We start from the raw sequence: 27,074 nt of genomic DNA, 5'->3' as shown, positions 1-27,074 counted from the left end.
TTTGTTATAGCGGAGACCTGTGGTATCAATGGTCGCGGTTTATTTTTATTCCTTTTTTTCGTTTAACAAAGAACTATTTAATTAGGTAAAAATGCCAGAACTAAGTTTTTTGCCGGCATGTATTTAAATATGTACGTTTTTTGGAGGTTTTTGATGAATGTTTTTTCCCTTCCTCCCCATTAGTCTCCCTTTTACCTTACCTACCCCCCTGGTTCTTGCACCCCCTGCCATACATATTTTTGTTGGATCTCTGGGTAATTATGCAAATGAGGATATGGAGGTAAATATTTCAAAATATATTCAAGATTAATTATTTGACCGGGTAGTTTATTTTCACGTTGAATATAAGGTTATACGTTATTGATTCATTAACTAATGCCACTTAAAAAGAATTAATCGCTTAATCCAAATTATCTCGAATTTGACCAATAACAATACGGGAAAAAAGGAAATCTGAACACTGAGGGAACCTTTTTCAATATCAAATGTGGTACATCATTCTACACGAAAACGATTACATCAAGAATCGACAATAGTGGCTTGGACGGCACAGCCATATAGTTCGACCAAACCGTAGACTTGATGAGGAATATTCGACGCTGCTGGACCTTGGTCGACCCCGTTTGCGAAGAAATGAAGGCTCCCAGTGTTGCTCCTCATCACCCCAATCCGCTCACCCACCTGGAATGAAGTAACCCTGTCATCAAACTATTCATTGAAGTCACATTCAAGACAATGCAGTGAAAAAAACTATTCGGGATGGAATGAATGATAAAAAAAATAATCCATTAAGCTCCTTCGACACAACATAAAACACTGATAAACAATTGCTCAAGACGTCTTCAAACATTGAAAAAAAATGTTCCAGACGTCTTAATGTAGGTCAGACAATATTTTTCGCAATTAATTCTAATATTTCTTCTATAAATAGCATTTTGAGTCCACCGTTTAAGATATAGAACTTGGCTGAGAGTCAAAACTACTCGTTTACACTTCAATTATTGAGAATATATAGCTCACGTTTAACATTTTATGGCATTAATTGCTAGTGGAAATTGCTCGGAAGTACACTGCAAACTCAAAAGGCTTTACTTTTGATAAGTGACCAGAGTTCCAGCTTTATAAATTCTCATTTCGGGAGAATTACAAGGAGTTGAATTATATAAATGCGATAGAATATACTATTTATTACTTAAGTAAGTATCTACCTAAGTATTACCTAAGTAAGTATTACCTTATTACCTAAGTAATTATTTATTTCCTAATGACCTACCTCCATTGTATTAAGATTTTTTCCATAGTTTTTTATATTTACGTTTCCATTATAATAGGAATGTACGTTATACCAAGCCCAAGATGTGTTCCTGAAAAATGTACATTTTTTAATAATAACATTTTTGCTACCTGAAGATATATTACCAAAGAATAATCTAAGTTGTAAGTGTAAATTTAATAACACTGCAAAAATATTGATATCTATACTTATACTTATAATGAAATCGTGCACAAAAATTAAAAGAAAATAACATATTGTAGACTTAATCTTTATTGCAAAAAAAAATTAGGAGGAAAATTTATGAAGTAATTGGTGGCAATTGTCATCTGTTCTAACTTAATTTAAACATTAAATTTCAACATTTAGCAAAATAATAAGTTTCAAATATTTCATTCTGTGGAATACGTAAAATAAAGAAATATGTTAAAAAAATAATATTTTTTCAATGATTGGTAGCTGTTTTTTAAACGTCTGAAGAAAATTGGTGTGAAATGAGCTTAGCTCTCTATTTCTCAAAAATCTGACCTAAGCGGAAGGAGTGTAAATTGAAGCTGTTTGTTGCGTGGAGGTAGAGAAGTGTATAATAATAAACACGGTAGAAAGCAAGCCTTAATAAATGCTAGTGTTCATTGTGAAAGAAGTACACCTGTTGATTGGAATTCAGAAAAGGATTCAGGACACGCAGGACGGAGAATGGAAAGTTGAAGGTCGTGGAGAGATCGTTAGGTAAGTGGGGAAGATAGAAGATGAAGCGTGCGTTTTCGACAGAGTGAAGGGTTATAAGGAGTGTGTAGAGCAAAAACATGAAATATGAAGTAGGAGGTTTAAAACCATAGAAATATAAAAATGACTTAACTGTAAGAATGCCTTTATTAATCAACATTAAATATAGACAAACTCACTTTATGCTGTTGAGATGCGGAAGTTGAGGAAGGGAAACCTCCTCTGGAGAAAGTGTAGTTACACCAATGGCCAGGCAATCACTGAATTTAGCACTCTTTCCCTCAATTTTTACCTCTAGGACCTCATTATTTTTCAAGGGCCGATTCGTAAACACCAGTCCATTTTCACTAACTTCAAAACTTTGCAGGGAAAAATATAATTAGTCAGGAAAGCATAAGTCACCGGGCGCAGATATGAATGAAAAACGGATATGCTATATTTAGTCCTCAAAATTCCATAAGATATTGTATTTTGCAAATTATACTCTTCGGCAAGAATGTACTTCCGGATGGACTAGATAGATCTCGATATTCGCCACTCACTTGATCTTCCTTATCGTACGGCCGTTGTTCAGCACTGCGACATTCTTTCCGCATTTAGTATGGAAAAGCAGTGAGTTTCTCTTCTCACCTATTTGGCCCTGGGAAAGGGGTGTTTCAATTCCTGAGGAAGAAAAATATCGTCAAAAGAAAAATGATATGCATTCCTGCCTTACATTAAACCAGTCGGGTGGTTCATAAAGATTACTTGTAATTTTCACTAATATGAAGCCCAGTAATATAGTAGTGTCTTCATTATATATAGAGTTAGTAGCATTGTCGAAACACTTTTAATATCTCTTTAGACGAGGAAAATAATATGAACGAAATATCTTTTTACCTAGAGTAGAAAGATAGAAATTGCATGTGAAATAAATAATAAATCAATGTAACTCATATTTCGTCAATATAAATAATTTTTCCGAATTAAATAATAATAAAAAACGCCACGACAGACAGGAAAAACATTTACAAGGTTAACATGGTTGGAGTCTGTCGAAGTGGAAGGCCGCCCGTTCGCGAATCTTCATCTGTCGGGGTTATGCCCGATTTAAAAGTACTGTACCACTCAAAACACTCGCTTCGACTCAAAGCTTCATTAACAAAAGCTTGCTGAATCATTTCAAATGTCTCTGTTGCACTTTTGCCAAGTTTGAACCAAAATTTCACGCACACAGAATGAAATCAGTCCGGTCTTTTTTTGATCATACCTTGTACACATTTCTATAATATATTGAAAAAACATGGAAAGAAATTAATTGGTAGGGGAATACATGATTTTTGTATATGTGTAGATGAAGTATGGTTGATAATTCTCAGGGAAACATCTTGTTTTAGCACGATTAGGCAACAAATATCACTGGTGATGTGGGTATGGTACTCTTAGCAGGTGATGGAGGTAAAGTGCCCGGATAATCCACAGTGACAAGTTGAAGGAAGAATAGGAAAAATAATATTTGGTGATCATTCTTTAAATATTTTTCCACCCGAATGACGAACAGCAGATTGCAGGAGTGAATTATTTTCCATGTTTTTTACAAATACCGAATTACAAATCTAGATTCAATATAAAAATAATTATTCACACTCGAGATTGGGGGCTTACACTTCTATGATTAATACCCAACGAATGGAGAATGAATGATCGAACTTACCGGATATTATGCCCCGTATGTGAACCCTTCTCGTTCCTCTACATTCAGTTACGTCCTGCGACAAGTGGAGCGTCACGTTATTGTCTGCATTGCTGTCGAAGTCGTCCTTACTGAGGGAGAAATTAGTCACCCAGACTCCCGTCTGATTCCTCTTGCTACTCAAGAAAAGATTGACTGCATTAGCAGAGTCGCTCTCTTCCCTGCACTCTCCCTCAACGGCTGATGTTTTCGGAACCATGGCTAACGCGCAGAAAATAGCAGCGGTTATGTATAGGAAATTCATTATAATGTGGACCTTTCGAAACTTAATAAAGAGATATCAACGAGTTCCAGCACATTGTAGCTTGGGACACAATCGAGGATGTCCTTATATACCATCCGCCGCGAAAGTCATCACTCCGCTCGTAGATATCGAAACACTCCACTCTAAAGTTCTCCTGACCTTTTTCCCCCGATATGACCTCTTCCTTAAAGTTCATTAATTGGGCAATTAAAATATGAATTATGAAGCTATATATTTCTCCCGGAAGACATTTTGAAATGAAATATTACATTGTGTGTTTTTCATAGTAAATTTTCATGTCATAGAATGAATGGACAAATAATTTATATTGAATATTATTTTTTGACTTTTGCGTATACCTTGATAAAATTTTACTGCAATAGACTCAATGCGCACGCTGAAACACAACTATGTTGTCTGTCCTACTATGGAAGATAAAGCTTGCACTTTAAACCATAAATAAATCTCTTTGCGCATTTGGGATATAATTTCATTGTATTAGTGCCGATTGAGCACCTGGGCTTACATGAAATTTAACACATGATATTCCACCTTCTTATGCATTTTAAATTCCAAAGCAGTCAATCCCTGTTTAAAAAATGAATAAAGAAATATCAAATGTGTGGAAAGCCAATCATTCTTCTTTATTCCAAAAGAGGCGAATTGTATTCATCTAGCGTATACATTTCTATAGGGATTGACTTTATCCGACCAATAACAACTTTTAAAGAACAATTATATATATATATATATATATTTTTTTTTTAAAGGCAATCTACCGGTTAAGGTAGGTTTTTGGATGGACACAACTACCAAACAAACATTTTATTATTAAATTATATATATATATATATATATATATATATATATATATATATATATATGTTACATATCTATAATTGTTCTTTAAATGGATTAAAAATGTGGTTTACATGTTAATTCAACAAAAATACAGGATATTTCAAGTGATTCTACTAAAACCGAAGGTTAGTATTATGAAAATCTTAATATAATATAGTATTGTAATAATATAGTATGATATAATAATATATTATATATAGTATTGGATGTATATTGGATGGATATACATATATAGTATTGGATGAAGGGATTTTTGCATGAGTGTGTGCGCTGCTGTGGGTGTAATTTTCCGTGTTGTTTTTTTGCATGTGGTATTTTTCCTTTTTACGGTTGGTGACCTAACACCCCCCGCCACACGCCCTTGCGGCGGCTTGCGGGGTATTATGTAGATGTAGATGTAGATAATTAAGTATACCACCAAATATTTTTCAACAAATAAATGTGAGTAAAGAAAAATAGCTCACTGTTTTATATTTATGAAGAAGACTTTTCATTTATTGGATCAAGGAAAGTAAAAGACATCTACGTCTACATAATACCCCTCAAGCCGCCCCAAGGGCGTGTGGCGGGGGGTGTCAGGTCACCAACCGTAAAAAGGAACAATGCCAAATGCAAAAAAAAAACAACACGGAAAACTATAGCCACAGCAGCGCACACACTCACACGCAAAAATCCCTTCATCCAATATTCATGCAAACATGTGCCATAAATCAACAAACAACTGCACCCCAGGATGCAGCACGAAAGCCATCCAACAACACGCAAGCCAGGACACAACAAACAAGAATGTAAAACACCAATACCACATGAACATGCACCACAAAACATTCTACCCCCCGAGGACAATGTAAAAGGCAGGAAATGCGACCCAACGTCGCAGGTAGCAGGAATTTCCCCCGGGGGATTGAAGAGGGACGAGGGATTGAAAGGGAAACTTACAAACAGATGAACAGAACACGAACGAGGTCATTCAGAAATAATGGGTTATTATAACAAAACACATAAGGTTAGTGGAAGAGCATGCATTTAAGTAGAACTAATTATTTTTAGACGCTGAGGGTGCCAAGTGGAATTTTTGCTATCTATAACCCTGCAGTTGCTATCCCGTATTGTCCGTGGGAAGAAGGAGTGCTTGAGTCGGCTAGTTCTGGTATCTATTTCCCGAATTTTATATGCATGATCCAAGCGATCAATGTATGTAGGAGTACGAATAATTTGCGAGACCTCGGCATTTGTATGCATTGAGTAAAATATATGAAAATGCATTTGATTTTTAATTATTCATCCTCGTAGTAAGTCCACGTTTATGTGCTGAAACCTCAATTAGAGCTCATTAATATTCGTCGTTCCAATCGTGTCAAACCTCTGAATTCCGTAAACGGATTTAGGGACAATTGAGGTGACAGCATAACCGAAAGCATTAACAAAAATAGAGAGATCGCCGTTGGTGCGCCACTTAACGCAAAGAATGCCGATAACTTGGGTGCAAAAGTCTTTTAAAATATTGCTTATTTTGCAACAAACTACTGCAATGTTTATCGTGCATAAAAAATTACAAATTGAACTTATAGGTTCAAGTAGTGAGGATACTGAGAGGTAAATCCCTGAAAGCATATCTTAGAGAGTAAGAAATCGGATATGATTCTAGATTTGGAATCATTTGAAAGTACTGCATTTTTAAGGTGTTTTTCAATTGAGCATAAATCACATTGATAATCTGAAATTGATGACAATAGTTTCATAAACATTTTCTCTAGAAAAAGCAGTGCATTTAGTAAATTCCAAAAATTTGTCAGGCAAGATCTGCCTGGGAGGAAACCATGCTGCTGGGAGGATAAAAAGGGAGAGGGGAAATAATAAATCCTGTTGAGAATAATACGTTCACAAACGGAAGACAGGATTGGAAGCAATGAGATTGGGCGATAGTTTAAAACATCATCCTTGGGACCTGTTTCATGTATTGGAATGATATTAGCGCATTTCCATTGAGGAGGGAAGGTTCCTAGGGAAAAACAGCGATTAAACAAGATGGCTAAAAGTTGTGTGAGGGCTGAAGCGCAATTGCGAATAAATTTAGGGCTGAGAGCATCTGGGCCAGGTGAGCGGTGGGGGCGTATTTTGCATAGGTATTGAAAAACTTACAGGGAGTCTGTAAGTGGGATAGGGAATGGTTTATTTTAGGAAGGAGGGAACAGGCAGAGGTAATGCTGAGGTTAGAAGCAGGCTGCATGCAATCGGAAAAGAATTTAGAAGGAGATAGGGTCTCTCTGATCCCGCGGCATTTTTGGTACTATAGGAGAGTACTTCGGGAATTCGAGGACGATTACGGTGCTGATTGATAAAGGACCAGAATTTTTTGGGGCTAGAGGAAATATTGGAGGAGACAGTCTGCGCGTAGTTTTCATAGTCCCGGCGAATGAGGAATTTGGAATATCGACGGAGCTTAACGAATGATCGGCGCGTTTCCACATTAGGGACGGCATTATGGAGGTACCAAGCGCGATTTTGTTACCCAGGACATGTATGGTATCCTGTTTAAACCATGAGGGCAATTTTTCGTTTTGGGCTTAACTAGAAGAACGAAGTCTTTTATAACGGCCTCGAGGACAGTGTGAAAGAAGTCCACTCCTTCACGGGATAATGAGGAAAAGACGCTCCCGGGAATAAGGTCGAGGAAGCGGTTGACGTCCTCCCAGTGATCCTTCGGCCAGGCATGAAAGGGCTTTGATGGAGTGGAAGGAGCCCCGCAGGATTTCCAGGAGCCACGGAAGAAGAAATGGGCATCGATGGACAATGGTGGTTGGAGTCGAAAATGTTTCTGTTGGGGGTGATTGCCTCGGGCGCAGCGGTCGAGAGCAGGTAGTCCAGGCTTGCCGTATCGCGGGTGCTCTTGAGACAGTATTGTGGGAGTTGGAGTGCATTTACAAAATGTTCATTAAAAAAATTGTCATTGGCATTGAGTGGGTGGCCGTTTGTGGGAGATTCCCAGCGAATAGATAAATTAAAATCACCCACAAGAATTACACGTCCCAGATTTATGACTCGAAACACTGAGGTGAGACAACTTTCAAGTACACTCAAGTCACTTGCGGGAGGACGGTAAAAACAGCCTACGAATAGTTTGTTGACCTTTGAGGCTTTCACATGGGGTAGTGATAATTCGCTCCACACTACTTCATAGATGGTCTCTAGGTCTTTTCTTCATTTCGAAAGAAACACCGATTAAATTGTGAGTAACACACCACCTCCTCTAGAGAGGCGATCTCGTCTATAAATTGAGTCAGAGCGCAAGAAGAACAATTCACTGTCACTAAAAGATGGAGTCAGCCATGTCTCGGAGAGAGCTATAATATCAAATTTGGATAGCTCATGGTCGTGGGAGTTGCACGTAGATATTTTGTTGTTTATGCTCCGGACATTTTGGTAATACATGCTCGAGGAAGAGCCGGAGGGGCTGGGGTTAAAACTCACATCACCCGACAGGATCACAAGTAGTAGCAGGATGAGACCATTCCCGGGGTTCCGCGGAGAGGCCGGCAGATCGCTGGGGCCTTGACGGCGAGGTGACGGGATACTGCAGGCTAACGGGCGACAAACCACAGGAGGCGAAGCCGAAAAATCTAAATTTTCTGTTGCTGAAGAACCTGATGGGAACAGGGTCTACTTTTAACTGGGGAAATTTGCCATATAAATTCACACCCACACGGACAAAAAAAGCACAAAAAGGGTCGCAGTTAACCCAAAGAGATAGAAACACGAAGGAGAGAGAGGAACGCGTGTCTTCAGTGTGGGGGCCATGTTGATATATATGTGCATATATATATATATATATATATACATACACACAGAACCCATATCATATTAAATCAAACGTAAAAGAACACTTTTCAGAAAGTTATTTAGAAAAAAACATTCCTAAAGGAATGGAATGGAAAGGAATTACGTCTTTCTACGTGTTCTCTATTCATGTTTTTTTGTTATATTTTGCTGTCGCAATGTTATATTGCTCTCGTGAGTGCTTCTCTATAATCCAAACTTAGAAACAAAGAAAGAAACACCCACAGTATTGGTTTTTTAAAATTTCGGTGTCCCGACCACCTTTCTCAACGGAAAAATAAAACCGAGGATGTGGGTGATGGAGACGACGGGTGAAAGAAAGTGGGGTAGTCGAAAGGAGTAGGAATCGACGGGAAGAAGGGTAAAAGGCACAACCAGCAATGCAAGCGAATGTAATTCTTTTGTCTCTGTTCACCACGAATCGTCTCAAAACAGTTTTGTTAGCGTACATAAAACCGAAAAACAAGAAGTTATTAGCCATATTAAAATTATAACATTAAACTGCCGTAGCATTAGAAACAAAATATCGGATATTGAACATATTTTTGTCTGTACAAACGCAGACATAGTAGTTGGAACAGAAAGTTGGCTCACGGGAGATATAGCAAACAATGAGGTTTTTCCAAACGGTTTCACAATTTACAGAAGGGACAGACCAAATAGGTTGGGTGGGGGAGTATTCATTGCAGTAAAGTCACATCTTAGTATCCAACGATATGAATGCGACGTAGATGACATAGAAAGCGTTTGGTGCAACATTAAGGACTACAACGGCAGAAGCCTATACGTGTGTTCATTTTATAGACCCCCAGATTCTAACACAGATGTCCTACACAAGCTCGACGAACAAATATCCACTATCAGCAGCAGACAAAGTAACAGTATTACTATAATCGCTGGTGACACAAATCTACCGTCAATTGACTGGGACAACTACTGCGTAGGAAAATCTGCCAAAAACAGAGATTCATGCCAAGAACTCCTTCATATATTCACAAAACACTCCTTAGAACAAATTGTTAAATCACCAACACGGGGCCAAAGCATACTAGACATCTTTGCGACATCTAAGCCCGAAATCATTACTAACATTGAAATAATAGACGGAATCAGTGACCATAAGGCTATTCTTGTAGAGTTAAAAACTAAGTTCGTCAAAATAAACAAAGAAAAGCGTAAAATATACCTATATACCAGGGCAAATTTTAACGGACTAAGAGAATATTTAAAGATAAAAATACCAGAATACAAGACAAAAACACTGACAACCAATACAGAGAACACTTGGAATTATTTCTTAAATATTTTACGCGAAGGAATGAAGACGTACATCCCGTCCAAACTCAAATGCGACAGTAAGGAACCTAGATGGTACAACGGGGAAGTCAGATCGGCATTATGAAGGCAAAGAAAGCTACAGTCAAATTTCAAAAAGAGTTTAAAAAGTGACGATATAGTTTATATGAATACATCCAAACAGCAACTAAAAGAATGTCGTAGTAAGACGAAAAGTATTATGCGCACAGCACTACACTCCTTTAAATCTAAAATGCTTAGCGAAAATCTTGAGGAAAATCCAAAGTCATTCTGGTCCTATGTTAGGGAAATACAGGGTAAACGTCCCACTGTTCACTCTTTGAAGACTGAAAATGGAGAAATCATTACAGATAGCGTGAAAAAGGCAAATATTTTAAATCAGTTTTTCCAGAGCGTCTACAACAAAAACACAAACGCACCAAATGATCCTCCACACTCACCCGGGGAACACATGAGCGATCTTACACTGACCAAGCAGGGAATAGTACATCTGCTCCGTAGTATCAAAGCACACAAGGCACCTGGTCCGGAAGAAATACCTGCTAGAATATTAAAGGAATTAGCTGAAGACATTGCCCCGTTTTTACATATTGTTTTTCTAAAATCGATAGAAGAAGGCTCAAAGCCTCGCGACTGGAAGCTAGCCCATATAACTCCCATCTATAAAGGCGGCGATAGGGATAAACCAACAAATTACCGTCCCATTTCTTTAACATCGATCTCTTGTAAAATATTGGAACACATTATTGTCACTAACATTATGAGATTTCTTGATAGTAGGAAAATACTAATCCACAACCAGCACGGATTTAGGAAGGGCAGATCTTGCGAAACACAACTTGGTCTCTTCATTCACGATATACTTAGATCGGGAGAAAACAACACACAAGTCGATGCAGTATTCCTGGATTTCAAAAAAGCCTTCGACAAAGTCCCACACAATAAATTGTTACATAAACTTAAATACTATGGGATCAATGAGAAAATAATTAATTGGATTAGAGACTTCTTGTCAAACCGCAAACAAATAGTAGTCATAGATGGGTTGTGCTCAACGGATAGAGATGTAACTTCGGGCGTCCCCCAGGGAAGTGTAATAGGGCCTCTTCTGTTCTTAATATACATAAATGACTTAAGCACACACGTTAGTAGCAATCTAAGGTTATTTGCTGACGACACGGTGGTGTACAGGGAAATAAGGAGCCAACTAGATCGTGAGCTACTCTCTAGAGACTTAGATAATATCTCGGAATGGTGCAATAAATAGGGATTAACACTTAATATAGATAAATGTTCAATTTTGAAATTTTGGAATAAAGGATGTGAGGAACAGGATATAAACTACAAAATAGAGGGTTCAGTATTGACTACGGCAAATCAAGTTAAATATTTGGGGGTTGTTCTAACACCACGCCTTTCATGGGGAGCACATATCAGGACAATATGCGGATCAGCTTTAAAGAAACTTGGCTTCATAAAACGGGTGGTGGGGAAATGTAATGAAAAAGTTAAAGAGAGGTGTTATTTTGCTCTAGTTAGACCTCATTTGGAATATGCCGCAAGTATTTGGGATCCGTGGGAGAAAATTTGGCAAAAAGAATTAGATAAAGTCCAGAGAAAATCCGCTAAATTCGTTAAAAATTGTTATGATAAAAACACAAGTGTGACAGGTCTCCTAGGGGATTTAGGCTGGGAACCACTTGAATTGCGGAGAGAACAAGCGAGGCCTAGACTTTTAGAAAGGTTCAGAACAAACGAGTTTAACTATGACACTGAACGAATTATAATAGCCCCACACTACTTAGGTAGATCAGACCACAAATATAAACTAAGGGAGATAGATTCCAGGACAGATAGGTACAAATACTCATTCTTTCCCCGAACAATCAGAAATCATAATAGTAAGAAACCGAAGTCATTTCAGAAATATTAAAAACGTTAAATTTACAAGTCGGAGCAAAGTTAAACACTGCAAAGCTGTAGGTATACTTTCAGGTGCATGTGCATGTAAGATGTAGTTTGAGTGTTTGCATGTGTGTGGGGTGTAAGTGTTCATGCATGAATGTATGCCATGTTTTTTTTTATATATGATTTTGTGGTTATTGCATGCGGTCTTTTTATTTTTTCTTTTCTAAATTACGGGTGGTGTCCTAGCACCCCCCGCCACACGCCATTGCGGTGGCTTGCGGGGTATTAAGTAGATGTAGAACCTTTTCCTTCCCGTCGACCGAATGGTGACTTTCTTCTCAGTATATAAACCACTGGTTCTCGCTTCAATACTCTCCCGCCTTCGTCGACTTTCTTCGGCAGAATCTACGATTGCCATAAAAGTAGACAAACTTATCTACATCTACATAATACCCCGCAAGGCGCCGCAAGGGCGTGTGGCGGGGGGTGTTAGGTCACCGACCGTAAAAAGGAAAAATACCACATGCAAAAAAACAACACGGAAAATTACACCCACAGCAGCGCACACCCTCATGCAAAAATCGCTTCATCAATACTCATGCAAACACATACTATATACCGCAAAACAACTAAAAACTGCACCCCATGATGCAGCACGAAAGCCATCCTACAAAACGGAAGCTACGACACAACAAGCAAGAAATTGAAACATCACTACCACATGAAAATGCACCACAAAACACTCTACCCCCTAAAGAGTCTGTAAAAGGAAGGGAATGCGACCCAACGTTTCAGGTAGCAGGAATTCCCCCCCGCAGAGAGGGACGAGGGATTGAAAGGGAAACTTACGAGGGTCATCCGGAAAGTAGTACCCGTTCGTGAAATAAAGACACAAAAGTAAATATTAACAAACATAAAAAATTTTATTTGAAAGAGGATACTTTAAACTACTTCTCAACATAATCTCCAAGCAAATTAAGGCATTTGTCATAACGTGTGACAAGTTTCTGTATTCCTGCTGCATAGTCCTTCGCCGCCAGCTCATTGAGATACGCGAGGGACCCATCTTGCACAAATTTTTGCATAATGCAGATGGTGTTTAACAATTTCATGAACAATTGTTCGAGAAACATTGGGAAAATGCTCACAGATGTCATCAATTGTGACGCGCCGATCGTTCCTCACGAATTCGTCAACTGAGCTCACCAGTTGGTCTGTAATGACAGACGGTCTCCCCGAACGCTCATCGTCGTGTGTGTTCCCCCTCCCCATGTTGAAGTTGCGACACCACCGCCGAACAGACGACTCGTCCATTACATTGTCTCCATACACCTCCTTTAATTGGCGATGAATATCACATGGGCGAACGTTTCTTGCATTGAGGAATTTAATCACTGCCCTCACTTCACAACTGGCGGCGTTCTCAATTTTTTTAAACATTGTAAACAATCACAGAAACAACACAGGCAATGCTAGCGTCACGCAACTTGGCTCAGAGAAGGCAGACAAGCCACTGAAGCTATCTGACCTCGTCCAGCGGCTACTCGCGTCGTCAGCACTTCATGCGGCACGAACGGGTACTACTTTCCGGATGACCCTCGTAAAAACAGATTAACAGAACAAGAATGAGGTTATTCGGAAAGAATGGGTTATTATAAAAAAAATCCGTACTCCTACAATGTATGTAGGAGTACGAATAATTTGCGAGACCTCGGTGCTGAAACATGCGGATCTAAATTTATTTAATAATTTCAATCTTGCATTGAATCGTCTCTCAGCCAATGATTCCCACCCCAAATCCATGAGCATTTCGGTGACGCTTTGCGTTTTATCGTAGGAATTTTTTACAAAACGGGCTGCCCGGCGTTGAACCTTCTCAATTTCCCGAATGAGACCTTTTTCACTCGGATCCCACACGCTGCATGCGTATTCTAAATGAGGCCTTACAAGAGCGTGGTAACAACGTTCCTTGACCTTCGAGTCACTTTTGCCGACAATGCGTCTAATGAATCCCAATTTTTTATATGCTTGACCGCAGACTTTACGTATGTGAGTCCCCCAAGTTAAGTCTTTTGTGAATGTGACACCTAGGTATTTTACCGTATCAACTACTGATAAGTCGCCTCCAGCTAATTTATAAGCAAATCCCGTTGATCTTTTAAATAAATTTTCCACCGAACATTTATTATAATTTAGTGTCAACCCCCATTTAGAACACCATTTAAAACACCATTTAGTAATGCAATCTAAATCCTGCGCTAGAATAAAACGAAACTTATTGTTATGCAGTTTTCATGCAGTATGCCTATTTATTGGTTTATGGAGATATTAATTCTTATTGCAGTCCATCGGTAAATCTCCTTCAAATTAACCATCAAATAACAAAAGAATCGTCTGACGAATGCGGGGAGAATATTATTTTATTCCTTATATGACATCCTGGAGGACACTCATTCCAACTTCACAACTACGTAATATATCTGCATATTCTCAAGGATAACAACATCTAGGAAAAACTAATGAAAATACTCCTGATGGAGAATAAAGGATAGGTTTGAAATAATTTGATTGCAAGTACGGTGAAGGGGTGTCATAAACATGAATCGACATGCCCATTTCTTTTTGCGTTGTTCCCATACATATTTTATCAAATGTATTAAAGGGGACATGAATTTATGACAAATTATTAAATGAATCTAATTTAGACACTGGGATAATAGATTCAGACAAATAACAATCTGTCTTCTAGAAGATTGCTAAATCATCATTATTAATTCTGCTGAAGCGTCAATTCGCCAGGATAATCGTGTTGAGTTACCCGTGGGAGCGTTAAATAGCCTTAGTTCAAAAAAAAGAAATGCTCGAAAGGTTTAATGTAATACATTATTGCAAGTACCTTCTTCATTCATAAAAAAATTGAAATAAATTGTAAAAAAAATCCAAGGTAGATTTAGAAAAAGTTTTGATTAGATTAAAGAATTATTCATGTTCATATAAAATATGTTAATATGAGCGAAATACATGTTAACCAACTGAGCCAATTATTTTTTAAATGTTTTTTATAATATTTATCTGCATGGCTAAATTTCCCTACGCCAATACATCAATTGTTAAAACTGAAAATAATCTCACTAATCCTAGTAATGGTCATAGCGAAAGTCAAAGCATTCCGTTGTTTGAAAGTACAATCTCACCGTAAATACATACTCGTGCGTAGTGTTAATTTTGCCCGGCACTTGAATATCCGGCTGGGTCGGGTAATTCAAAAACAAAGGTAAAATGATAGTGAGAGGAAGGAATAGGGAAAATGCATTCGGTAAAAAACCTCAACTAACGTGCATATTTGTTCAATGCTGCGGGAAGTTTTATTCAAAACGCGTGCTAAGCCACCTAACAAAATAGTCATGCGTTATTCGAAAAAACGGGAGTGAAAAGGAGCCACTACCATTTCTGCGATAGACCTCCTACGTCTCGAACTTCAATCCCTTTTTCCGCCAAACAAATCGATTGCGCGTGGTAACCCTTGTCTCGAATGATAGAAACCGGAGTGTTGCTAAATCTTCTCGGTATTCGATAGTTTTTAACTGAATATTTTTCCCTTTTCCTGTCCTCCCTCACATTCTCCCTCACGACTTTCCCTCCCCGCATGAAACACTCGCACCCCATGCCACATCATGAAACATCCGCAAAGTCATCTACGCAATAACCCGCGGTTCGCCGCAAGGGCGAGTTGTCACCACCCTCGAAAAGGAATGAAACTGCAGGGAAAACCACGAAAATACACGCATTGTGCAAAGGAACAAGCCTTCGCGACACGAAAAAAATTGAATTGATCTCATGTTGGGCCATCTAGCGATGATGATCTCGTGCCGAAAAGTCTGACTCCTCCAGGACCGAGCCCAAATCGTTCACCACTACTGAGATGCAAACTTTAGACGGCAAACTCAAAAATCCCGCAAAAATATTTCACTGGCGTCTCCTTTTCGATGCTTAATTCCGTAACACGTTTTGTTGCAATAAAAGTTCAAATAAGCAGACGTTAGAGACCGACTGACTACGGGTATCATACTGCACATAAATTCGCCGGGGCAACTAGGAAGTCCTACGTCTTCCGCGGCCACTTCCACTGGTGCGGTGAGAAAATTTATGTCAATTTCATTTCGTTCGGGTGATTTCCGTGGACGCAAAAATATTTACCCTCGTCTCCTTCAAAATTGCTGGCGCGGAAATGACTTTTGTTAAATTCAAGGGTAATAATAATCATTGCAATGTCCATTCTCGGCCCCCGGTATCCGCCGCGGAGTCCTGGGACGGAATCAGGAACGCCACCGAAGGAAAGTCACCGTCTTGCTCGCAGTCCAATGATATCTTCCTGAGCGCACCCTCGTCGGTTGTTCCTCAACGTGTACTTGACTACGTTTAACTCATACACCATCCTCATCTGTACCCGGTAGAGTTTTTAACGAAACGGTCAGACCAGCGTTGAACTCTCTCGATTCCCCGAGTGAGGCCACGCGAAAGAAACCTCGTCCGAGCATCCTTTCTCGCCCAAGAAAGTTGCCTCGGAAAACGTTACAAAGATGACGGGAAACAGTTTTTGGTAGATGGAAATGATTGCCAATTTCGGGAAGAATAATGAAGTGTTCAGCGCAAAACATTGAAATGGCGGTTTAAAAGACTGCGTCAGACTCGGGTAGCTCGGAAGAGGTACTGCTTCCTACCGAGTTTGCCTACTTCTTGGTTTGCATCGATTGTGCACTTCCGCGCCGTAATTGGCGAAGGCGTGTCGGAGTAGGCAATATGCCTGTTGGCTCGTCGCCCGAAACCAGGGATTAGTGCAAATCTACTTTTACCGCGAAATCGTCGGCCAACATGAGAGTTGATGTACAAAAACCGAAAATAATTTCACTAATCCTAGTAATGGTCATAGCGAAAGTCTGGGAATACAATTACTATGTCGTCGCTTTGTCCCTATGAGTTAATTCTCGCAAACACTAAATCGACAGTGATGGAGGGTATACGTACTACGTCTTCACCGCTTTCCTTTCGTACTCGCTTCGGCGGTACATATACTAAAATTGGAACGATACAGAGAAGATTAGCATGGCCCCTGCGCAAGGATGACACGCAAAATCGTGAAGCGTTCCACATTTTTTGCACATGTTTTCTCTATCGGAGACTGGCGGAAAAATTGGCGCAAGCGTCTCAAGGGCAAGGTCTCATCACAAAAAGAGATGATTGTTTTCCAGTTTTAGTAATTCACCAGCAACCCTCGGAGAGTTTTTACAAGCTGCGGCCAAAGTCTCGCGCCAAACTGAAAAATGGGCATCAAGCGAGCGTTAATTTTTTTTAAACATCCATTCCTCCGAAGAGTCATTGGGAGCTCTCCTTCGTACGAGGCCGGTTGACGGAGCGATCGCCTGGCGAGAGCATTCCGTTGTTTGACAGTACAATCTCACCGTAAATACATACTCGTGCGTAGTGTTAATTTTGCCCGGCACTTGAATATCCGGCTGGGTCGGGTAATTCAAAAACAAAGGTAAAATGATAGTGAGAGGAAGGAATAGGGAAAATGCATTCGGTAAAAAACCTCAACTAACGTGCATATTTGTTCAATGCTGCGGGAAGTTTTATTCAAAACGCGTGCTAAGCCACCTAACAAAATAGTCATGCGTTATTCGAAAAAACGGGAGTGAAAAGGAGCCACTACCATTTCTGCGATAGACCTCCTACGTCTCGAACTTCAATCCCTTTTTCCGCCAAACAAATCGATTGCGCGTGGTAACCCTTGTCTCGAATGATAGAAACCGGAGTGTTGCTAAATCTTCTCGGTATTCGATAGTTTTTAACTGAATATTTTTCCCTTTTCCTGTCCTCCCTCACATTCTCCCTCACGACTTTCCCTCCCCGCATGAAACACTCGCACCCCATGCCACATCATGAAACATCCGCAAAGTCATCTACGCAATAACCCGCGGTTCGCCGCAAGGGCGAGTTGTCACCACCCTCGAAAAGGAATGAAACTGCAGGGAAAACCACGAAAATACACGCATTGTGCAAAGGAACAAGCCTTCGCGACACGAAAAAAATTGAATTGATCTCATGTTGGGCCATCTAGCGATGATGATCTCGTGCCGAAAAGTCTGACTCCTCCAGGACCGAGCCCAAATCGTTCACCACTACTGAGATGCAAACTTTAGACGGCAAACTCAAAAATCCCGCAAAAATATTTCACTGGCGTCTCCTTTTCGATGCTTAATTCCGTAACACGTTTTGTTGCAATAAAAGTTCAAATAAGCAGACGTTAGAGACCGACTGACTACGGGTATCATACTGCACATAAATTCGCCGGGGCAACTAGGAAGTCCTACGTCTTCCGCGGCCACTTCCACTGGTGCGGTGAGAAAATTTATGTCAATTTCATTTCGTTCGGGTGATTTCCGTGGACGCAAAAATATTTACCCTCGTCTCCTTCAAAATTGCTGGCGCGGAAATGACTTTTGTTAAATTCAAGGGTAATAATAATCATTGCAATGTCCATTCTCGGCCCCCGGTATCCGCCGCGGAGTCCTGGGACGGAATCAGGAACGCCACCGAAGGAAAGTCACCGTCTTGCTCGCAGTCCAATGATATCTTCCTGAGCGCACCCTCGTCGGTTGTTCCTCAACGTGTACTTGACTACGTTTAACTCATACACCATCCTCATCTGTACCCGGTAGAGTTTTTAACGAAACGGTCAGACCAGCGTTGAACTCTCTCGATTCCCCGAGTGAGGCCACGCGAAAGAAACCTCGTCCGAGCATCCTTTCTCGCCCAAGAAAGTTGCCTCGGAAAACGTTACAAAGATGACGGGAAACAGTTTTTGGTAGATGGAAATGATTGCCAATTTCGGGAAGAATAATGAAGTGTTCAGCGCAAAACATTGAAATGGCGGTTTAAAAGACTGCGTCAGACTCGGGTAGCTCGGAAGAGGTACTGCTTCCTACCGAGTTTGCCTACTTCTTGGTTTGCATCGATTGTGCACTTCCGCGCCGTAATTGGCGAAGGCGTGTCGGAGTAGGCAATATGCCTGTTGGCTCGTCGCCCGAAACCAGGGATTAGTGCAAATCTACTTTTACCGCGAAATCGTCGGCCAACATGAGAGTTGATGTACAAAAACCGAAAATAATTTCACTAATCCTAGTAATGGTCATAGCGAAAGTCTGGGAATACAATTACTATGTCGTCGCTTTGTCCCTATGAGTTAATTCTCGCAAACACTAAATCGACAGTGATGGAGGGTATACGTACTACGTCTTCACCGCTTTCCTTTCGTACTCGCTTCGGCGGTACATATACTAAAATTGGAACGATACAGAGAAGATTAGCATGGCCCCTGCGCAAGGATGACACGCAAAATCGTGAAGCGTTCCACATTTTTTGCACATGTTTTCTCTATCGGAGACTGGCGGAAAAATTGGCGCAAGCGTCTCAAGGGCAAGGTCTCATCACAAAAAGAGATGATTGTTTTCCAGTTTTAGTAATTCACCAGCAACCCTCGGAGAGTTTTTACAAGCTGCGGCCAAAGTCTCGCGCCAAACTGAAAAATGGGCATCAAGCGAGCGTTAATTTTTTTTAAACATCCATTCCTCCGAAGAGTCATTGGGAGCTCTCCTTCGTACGAGGCCGGTTGACGGAGCGATCGCCTGGCGAGAGCATTCCGTTGTTTGACAGTACAATCTCACCGTAAATACATACTCGTGCGTAGTGTTAATTTTGCCCGGCACTTGAATATCCGGCTGGGTCGGGTAATTCAAAAACAAAGGTAAAATGATAGTGAGAGGAAGGAATAGGGAAAATGCATTCGGTAAAAAACCTCAACTAACGTGCATATTTGTTCAATGCTGCGGGAAGTTTTATTCAAAACGCGTGCTAAGCCACCTAACAAAATAGTCATGCGTTATTCGAAAAAACGGGAGTGAAAAGGAGCCACTACCATTTCTGCGATAGACCTCCTACGTCTCGAACTTCAATCCCTTTTTCCGCCAAACAAATCGATTGCGCGTGGTAACCCTTGTCTCGAATGATAGAAACCGGAGTGTTGCTAAATCTTCTCGGTATTCGATAGTTTTTAACTGAATATTTTTCCCTTTTCCTGTCCTCCCTCACATTCTCCCTCACGACTTTCCCTCCCCGCATGAAACACTCGCACCCCATGCCACATCATGAAACATCCGCAAAGTCATCTACGCAATAACCCGCGGTTCGCCGCAAGGGCGAGTTGTCACCACCCTCGAAAAGGAATGAAACTGCAGGGAAAACCACGAAAATACACGCATTGTGCAAAGGAACAAGCCTTCGCGACACGAAAAAAATTGAATTGATCTCATGTTGGGCCATCTAGCGATGATGATCTCGTGCCGAAAAGTCTGACTCCTCCAGGACCGAGCCCAAATCGTTCACCACTACTGAGATGCAAACTTTAGACGGCAAACTCAAAAATCCCGCAAAAATATTTCACTGGCGTCTCCTTTTCGATGCTTAATTCCGTAACACGTTTTGTTGCAATAAAAGTTCAAATAAGCAGACGTTAGAGACCGACTGACTACGGGTATCATACTGCACATAAATTCGCCGGGGCAACTAGGAAGTCCTACGTCTTCCGCGGCCACTTCCACTGGTGCGGTGAGAAAATTTATGTCAATTTCATTTCGTTCGGGTGATTTCCGTGGACGCAAAAATATTTACCCTCGTCTCCTTCAAAATTGCTGGCGCGGAAATGACTTTTGTTAAATTCAAGGGTAATAATAATCATTGCAATGTCCATTCTCGGCCCCCGGTATCCGCCGCGGAGTCCTGGGACGGAATCAGGAACGCCACCGAAGGAAAGTCACCGTCTTGCTCGCAGTCCAATGATATCTTCCTGAGCGCACCCTCGTCGGTTGTTCCTCAACGTGTACTTGACTACGTTTAACTCATACACCATCCTCATCTGTACCCGGTAGAGTTTTTAACGAAACGGTCAGACCAGCGTTGAACTCTCTCGATTCCCCGAGTGAGGCCACGCGAAAGAAACCTCGTCCGAGCATCCTTTCTCGCCCAAGAAAGTTGCCTCGGAAAACGTTACAAAGATGACGGGAAACAGTTTTTGGTAGATGGAAATGATTGCCAATTTCGGGAAGAATAATGAAGTGTTCAGCGCAAAACATTGAAATGGCGGTTTAAAAGACTGCGTCAGACTCGGGTAGCTCGGAAGAGGTACTGCTTCCTACCGAGTTTGCCTACTTCTTGGTTTGCATCGATTGTGCACTTCCGCGCCGTAATTGGCGAAGGCGTGTCGGAGTAGGCAATATGCCTGTTGGCTCGTCGCCCGAAACCAGGGATTAGTGCAAATCTACTTTTACCGCGAAATCGTCGGCCAACATGAGAGTTGATGTACAAAAACCGAAAATAATTTCACTAATCCTAGTAATGGTCATAGCGAAAGTCTGGGAATACAATTACTATGTCGTCGCTTTGTCCCTATGAGTTAATTCTCGCAAACACTAAATCGACAGTGATGGAGGGTATACGTACTACGTCTTCACCGCTTTCCTTTCGTACTCGCTTCGGCGGTACATATACTAAAATTGGAACGATACAGAGAAGATTAGCATGGCCCCTGCGCAAGGATGACACGCAAAATCGTGAAGCGTTCCACATTTTTTGCACATGTTTTCTCTATCGGAGACTGGCGGAAAAATTGGCGCAAGCGTCTCAAGGGCAAGGTCTCATCACAAAAAGAGATGATTGTTTTCCAGTTTTAGTAATTCACCAGCAACCCTCGGAGAGTTTTTACAAGCTGCGGCCAAAGTCTCGCGCCAAACTGAAAAATGGGCATCAAGCGAGCGTTAATTTTTTTTAAACATCCATTCCTCCGAAGAGTCATTGGGAGCTCTCCTTCGTACGAGGCCGGTTGACGGAGCGATCGCCTGGCGAGAGCATTCCGTTGTTTGACAGTACAATCTCACCGTAAATACATACTCGTGCGTAGTGTTAATTTTGCCCGGCACTTGAATATCCGGCTGGGTCGGGTAATTCAAAAACAAAGGTAAAATGATAGTGAGAGGAAGGAATAGGGAAAATGCATTCGGTAAAAAACCTCAACTAACGTGCATATTTGTTCAATGCTGCGGGAAGTTTTATTCAAAACGCGTGCTAAGCCACCTAACAAAATAGTCATGCGTTATTCGAAAAAACGGGAGTGAAAAGGAGCCACTACCATTTCTGCGATAGACCTCCTACGTCTCGAACTTCAATCCCTTTTTCCGCCAAACAAATCGATTGCGCGTGGTAACCCTTGTCTCGAATGATAGAAACCGGAGTGTTGCTAAATCTTCTCGGTATTCGATAGTTTTTAACTGAATATTTTTCCCTTTTCCTGTCCTCCCTCACATTCTCCCTCACGACTTTCCCTCCCCGCATGAAACACTCGCACCCCATGCCACATCATGAAACATCCGCAAAGTCATCTACGCAATAACCCGCGGTTCGCCGCAAGGGCGAGTTGTCACCACCCTCGAAAAGGAATGAAACTGCAGGGAAAACCACGAAAATACACGCATTGTGCAAAGGAACAAGCCTTCGCGACACGAAAAAAATTGAATTGATCTCATGTTGGGCCATCTAGCGATGATGATCTCGTGCCGAAAAGTCTGACTCCTCCAGGACCGAGCCCAAATCGTTCACCACTACTGAGATGCAAACTTTAGACGGCAAACTCAAAAATCCCGCAAAAATATTTCACTGGCGTCTCCTTTTCGATGCTTAATTCCGTAACACGTTTTGTTGCAATAAAAGTTCAAATAAGCAGACGTTAGAGACCGACTGACTACGGGTATCATACTGCACATAAATTCGCCGGGGCAACTAGGAAGTCCTACGTCTTCCGCGGCCACTTCCACTGGTGCGGTGAGAAAATTTATGTCAATTTCATTTCGTTCGGGTGATTTCCGTGGACGCAAAAATATTTACCCTCGTCTCCTTCAAAATTGCTGGCGCGGAAATGACTTTTGTTAAATTCAAGGGTAATAATAATCATTGCAATGTCCATTCTCGGCCCCCGGTATCCGCCGCGGAGTCCTGGGACGGAATCAGGAACGCCACCGAAGGAAAGTCACCGTCTTGCTCGCAGTCCAATGATATCTTCCTGAGCGCACCCTCGTCGGTTGTTCCTCAACGTGTACTTGACTACGTTTAACTCATACACCATCCTCATCTGTACCCGGTAGAGTTTTTAACGAAACGGTCAGACCAGCGTTGAACTCTCTCGATTCCCCGAGTGAGGCCACGCGAAAGAAACCTCGTCCGAGCATCCTTTCTCGCCCAAGAAAGTTGCCTCGGAAAACGTTACAAAGATGACGGGAAACAGTTTTTGGTAGATGGAAATGATTGCCAATTTCGGGAAGAATAATGAAGTGTTCAGCGCAAAACATTGAAATGGCGGTTTAAAAGACTGCGTCAGACTCGGGTAGCTCGGAAGAGGTACTGCTTCCTACCGAGTTTGCCTACTTCTTGGTTTGCATCGATTGTGCACTTCCGCGCCGTAATTGGCGAAGGCGTGTCGGAGTAGGCAATATGCCTGTTGGCTCGTCGCCCGAAACCAGGGATTAGTGCAAATCTACTTTTACCGCGAAATCGTCGGCCAACATGAGAGTTGATGTACAAAAACCGAAAATAATTTCACTAATCCTAGTAATGGTCATAGCGAAAGTCTGGGAATACAATTACTATGTCGTCGCTTTGTCCCTATGAGTTAATTCTCGCAAACACTAAATCGACAGTGATGGAGGGTATACGTACTACGTCTTCACCGCTTTCCTTTCGTACTCGCTTCGGCGGTACATATACTAAAATTGGAACGATACAGAGAAGATTAGCATGGCCCCTGCGCAAGGATGACACGCAAAATCGTGAAGCGTTCCACATTTTTTGCACATGTTTTCTCTATCGGAGACTGGCGGAACAATTGGCGCAAGCGTCTCAAGGGCAAGGTCTCATCACAAAAAGAGATGATTGTTTTCCAGTTTTAGTAATTCACCAGCAACCCTCGGAGAGTTTTTACAAGCTGCGGCCAAAGTCTCGCGCCAAACTGAAAAATGGGCATCAAGCGAGCGTTAATTTTTTTTAAACATCCATTCCTCCGAAGAGTCATTGGGAGCTCTCCTTCGTACGAGGCCGGTTGACGGAGCGATCGCCTGGCGAGAGCATTCCGTTGTTTGACAGTACAATCTCACCGTAAATACATACTCGTGCGTAGTGTTAATTTTGCCCGGCACTTGAATATCCGGCTGGGTCGGGTAATTCAAAAACAAAGGTAAAATGATAGTGAGAGGAAGGAATAGGGAAAATGCATTCGGTAAAAAACCTCAACTAACGTGCATATTTGTTCAATGCTGCGGGAAGTTTTATTCAAAACGCGTGCTAAGCCACCTAACAAAATAGTCATGCGTTATTCGAAAAAACGGGAGTGAAAAGGAGCCACTACCATTTCTGCGATAGACCTCCTACGTCTCGAACTTCAATCCCTTTTTCCGCCAAACAAATCGATTGCGCGTGGTAACCCTTGTCTCGAATGATAGAAACCGGAGTGTTGCTAAATCTTCTCGGTATTCGATAGTTTTTAACTGAATATTTTTCCCTTTTCCTGTCCTCCCTCACATTCTCCCTCACGACTTTCCCTCCCCGCATGAAACACTCGCACCCCATGCCACATCATGAAACATCCGCAAAGTCATCTACGCAATAACCCGCGGTTCGCCGCAAGGGCGAGTTGTCACCACCCTCGAAAAGGAATGAAACTGCAGGGAAAACCACGAAAATACACGCATTGTGCAAAGGAACAAGCCTTCGCGACACGAAAAAAATTGAATTGATCTCATGTTGGGCCATCTAGCGATGATGATCTCGTGCCGAAAAGTCTGACTCCTCCAGGACCGAGCCCAAATCGTTCACCACTACTGAGATGCAAACTTTAGACGGCAAACTCAAAAATCCCGCAAAAATATTTCACTGGCGTCTCCTTTTCGATGCTTAATTCCGTAACACGTTTTGTTGCAATAAAAGTTCAAATAAGCAGACGTTAGAGACCGACTGACTACGGGTATCATACTGCACATAAATTCGCCGGGGCAACTAGGAAGTCCTACGTCTTCCGCGGCCACTTCCACTGGTGCGGTGAGAAAATTTATGTCAATTTCATTTCGTTCGGGTGATTTCCGTGGACGCAAAAATATTTACCCTCGTCTCCTTCAAAATTGCTGGCGCGGAAATGACTTTTGTTAAATTCAAGGGTAATAATAATCATTGCAATGTCCATTCTCGGCCCCCGGTATCCGCCGCGGAGTCCTGGGACGGAATCAGGAACGCCACCGAAGGAAAGTCACCGTCTTGCTCGCAGTCCAATGATATCTTCCTGAGCGCACCCTCGTCGGTTGTTCCTCAACGTGTACTTGACTACGTTTAACTCATACACCATCCTCATCTGTACCCGGTAGAGTTTTTAACGAAACGGTCAGACCAGCGTTGAACTCTCTCGATTCCCCGAGTGAGGCCACGCGAAAGAAACCTCGTCCGAGCATCCTTTCTCGCCCAAGAAAGTTGCCTCGGAAAACGTTACAAAGATGACGGGAAACAGTTTTTGGTAGATGGAAATGATTGCCAATTTCGGGAAGAATAATGAAGTGTTCAGCGCAAAACATTGAAATGGCGGTTTAAAAGACTGCGTCAGACTCGGGTAGCTCGGAAGAGGTACTGCTTCCTACCGAGTTTGCCTACTTCTTGGTTTGCATCGATTGTGCACTTCCGCGCCGTAATTGGCGAAGGCGTGTCGGAGTAGGCAATATGCCTGTTGGCTCGTCGCCCGAAACCAGGGATTAGTGCAAATCTACTTTTACCGCGAAATCGTCGGCCAACATGAGAGTTGATGTACAAAAACCGAAAATAATTTCACTAATCCTAGTAATGGTCATAGCGAAAGTCTGGGAATACAATTACTATGTCGTCGCTTTGTCCCTATGAGTTAATTCTCGCAAACACTAAATCGACAGTGATGGAGGGTATACGTACTACGTCTTCACCGCTTTCCTTTCGTACTCGCTTCGGCGGTACATATACTAAAATTGGAACGATACAGAGAAGATTAGCATGGCCCCTGCGCAAGGATGACACGCAAAATCGTGAAGCGTTCCACATTTTTTGCACTTGTTTTCTCTATCGGAGACTGGCGGAAAAATTGGCGCAAGCGTCTCAAGGGCAAGGTCTCATCACAAAAAGAGATGATTGTTTTCCAGTTTTAGAAATTCACCAGCAACCCTCGGAGGGTTTTTACAAGCTGCGGCCAAAGTCTCGCGCCAAACTGAAAAATGGGCATCAAGCAAGCGTTAATTTTTTTTAAACATCCATTCCTCCGAAGAGTCATTGGGAGCTCTCCTTCGTACGGGGCCGGTTGACGGAGCGATCGCCTGGCGAGAGCATTCCGTTGTTTGACAGTACAATCTCACCGTAAATACATACTCGTGCGTAGTGTTAATTTTGCCCGGCACTTGAATATCCGGCTGGGTCGGGTAATTCAAAAACAAAGGTAAAATGACAGTGAGAGGAAGGAATAGGGAAAATGCATTCGGTAAAAAACCTCAACTAACGTGCATATTTGTTCAATGCTGCGGGAAGTTTTATTCAAAACGCGTGCTAAGCCACCTAACAAAATAGTCATGCGTTATTCGAAAAAACGGGAGTGAAAAGGAGCCACTACCATTTCTGCGATAGACCTCCTACGTCTCGAACTTCAATCCCTTTTTCCGCCAAACAAATCGATTGCGCGTGGTAACCCTTGTCTCGAATGATAGAAACCGGAGTGTTGCTAAATCTTCTCGGTATTCGATAGTTTTTAACTGAATATTTTTCCCTTTTCCTGTCCTCCCTCACATTCTCCCTCACGACTTTCCCTCCCCGCATGAAACACTCGCACCCCATGCCACATCGTGAAACATCCGCAAAGTCATCTACGCAATAACCCGCGGTTCGCCGCAAGGGCGAGTTGTCACCACCCTCGAAAAGGAATGAAACTGCAGGGAAAACCACGAAAATACACGCATTGTGCAAAGGAACAAGCCTTCGCGACACGAAAAAAATTGAATTGATCTCATGTTGGGCCATCT

The 27,074-nt window shown here is 41.7% G+C and overlaps 5 non-coding genes across 5 annotated transcripts; all 5 read left to right on the top strand.

Annotated features, from left to right (window-relative positions):
• The first annotated feature begins 16,946 nt into the window (after positions 1-16,946).
• On the top strand, positions 16,947-17,053 carry LOC139697021 (U6 spliceosomal RNA). Its single transcript, XR_011702724.1, has one exon. It is a non-coding gene; the product is annotated as a U6 spliceosomal RNA (small nuclear RNA).
• Positions 17,054-19,211: 2,158 nt separating this feature from the next.
• LOC139697019 (U6 spliceosomal RNA) lies at positions 19,212-19,318 on the top strand. The gene has a single exon (XR_011702722.1). It is a non-coding gene; the product is annotated as a U6 spliceosomal RNA (small nuclear RNA).
• A 2,158-nt stretch (positions 19,319-21,476) lies between these two features.
• LOC139697018 (U6 spliceosomal RNA) lies at positions 21,477-21,583 on the top strand. Its single transcript, XR_011702721.1, has one exon. It is a non-coding gene; the product is annotated as a U6 spliceosomal RNA (small nuclear RNA).
• Positions 21,584-23,741: 2,158 nt separating this feature from the next.
• LOC139697017 (U6 spliceosomal RNA) lies at positions 23,742-23,848 on the top strand. Its single transcript, XR_011702720.1, has one exon. It is a non-coding gene; the product is annotated as a U6 spliceosomal RNA (small nuclear RNA).
• A 2,158-nt stretch (positions 23,849-26,006) lies between these two features.
• LOC139697016 (U6 spliceosomal RNA) lies at positions 26,007-26,113 on the top strand. The gene has a single exon (XR_011702719.1). It is a non-coding gene; the product is annotated as a U6 spliceosomal RNA (small nuclear RNA).
• Positions 26,114-27,074: the final 961 nt, after the last annotated feature.

Source organism: Hetaerina americana, unplaced genomic scaffold, assembly GCF_022747635.1.
Source record: "Hetaerina americana unplaced genomic scaffold, ioHetAmer1.1.p SCAF_7, whole genome shotgun sequence".
Classification (NCBI taxonomy): domain Eukaryota; kingdom Metazoa; phylum Arthropoda; class Insecta; order Odonata; family Calopterygidae; genus Hetaerina; species Hetaerina americana.
Note: the sequence above shows the minus strand (reverse complement) of the source record. Positions and strands in the feature narration are given on the sequence as shown.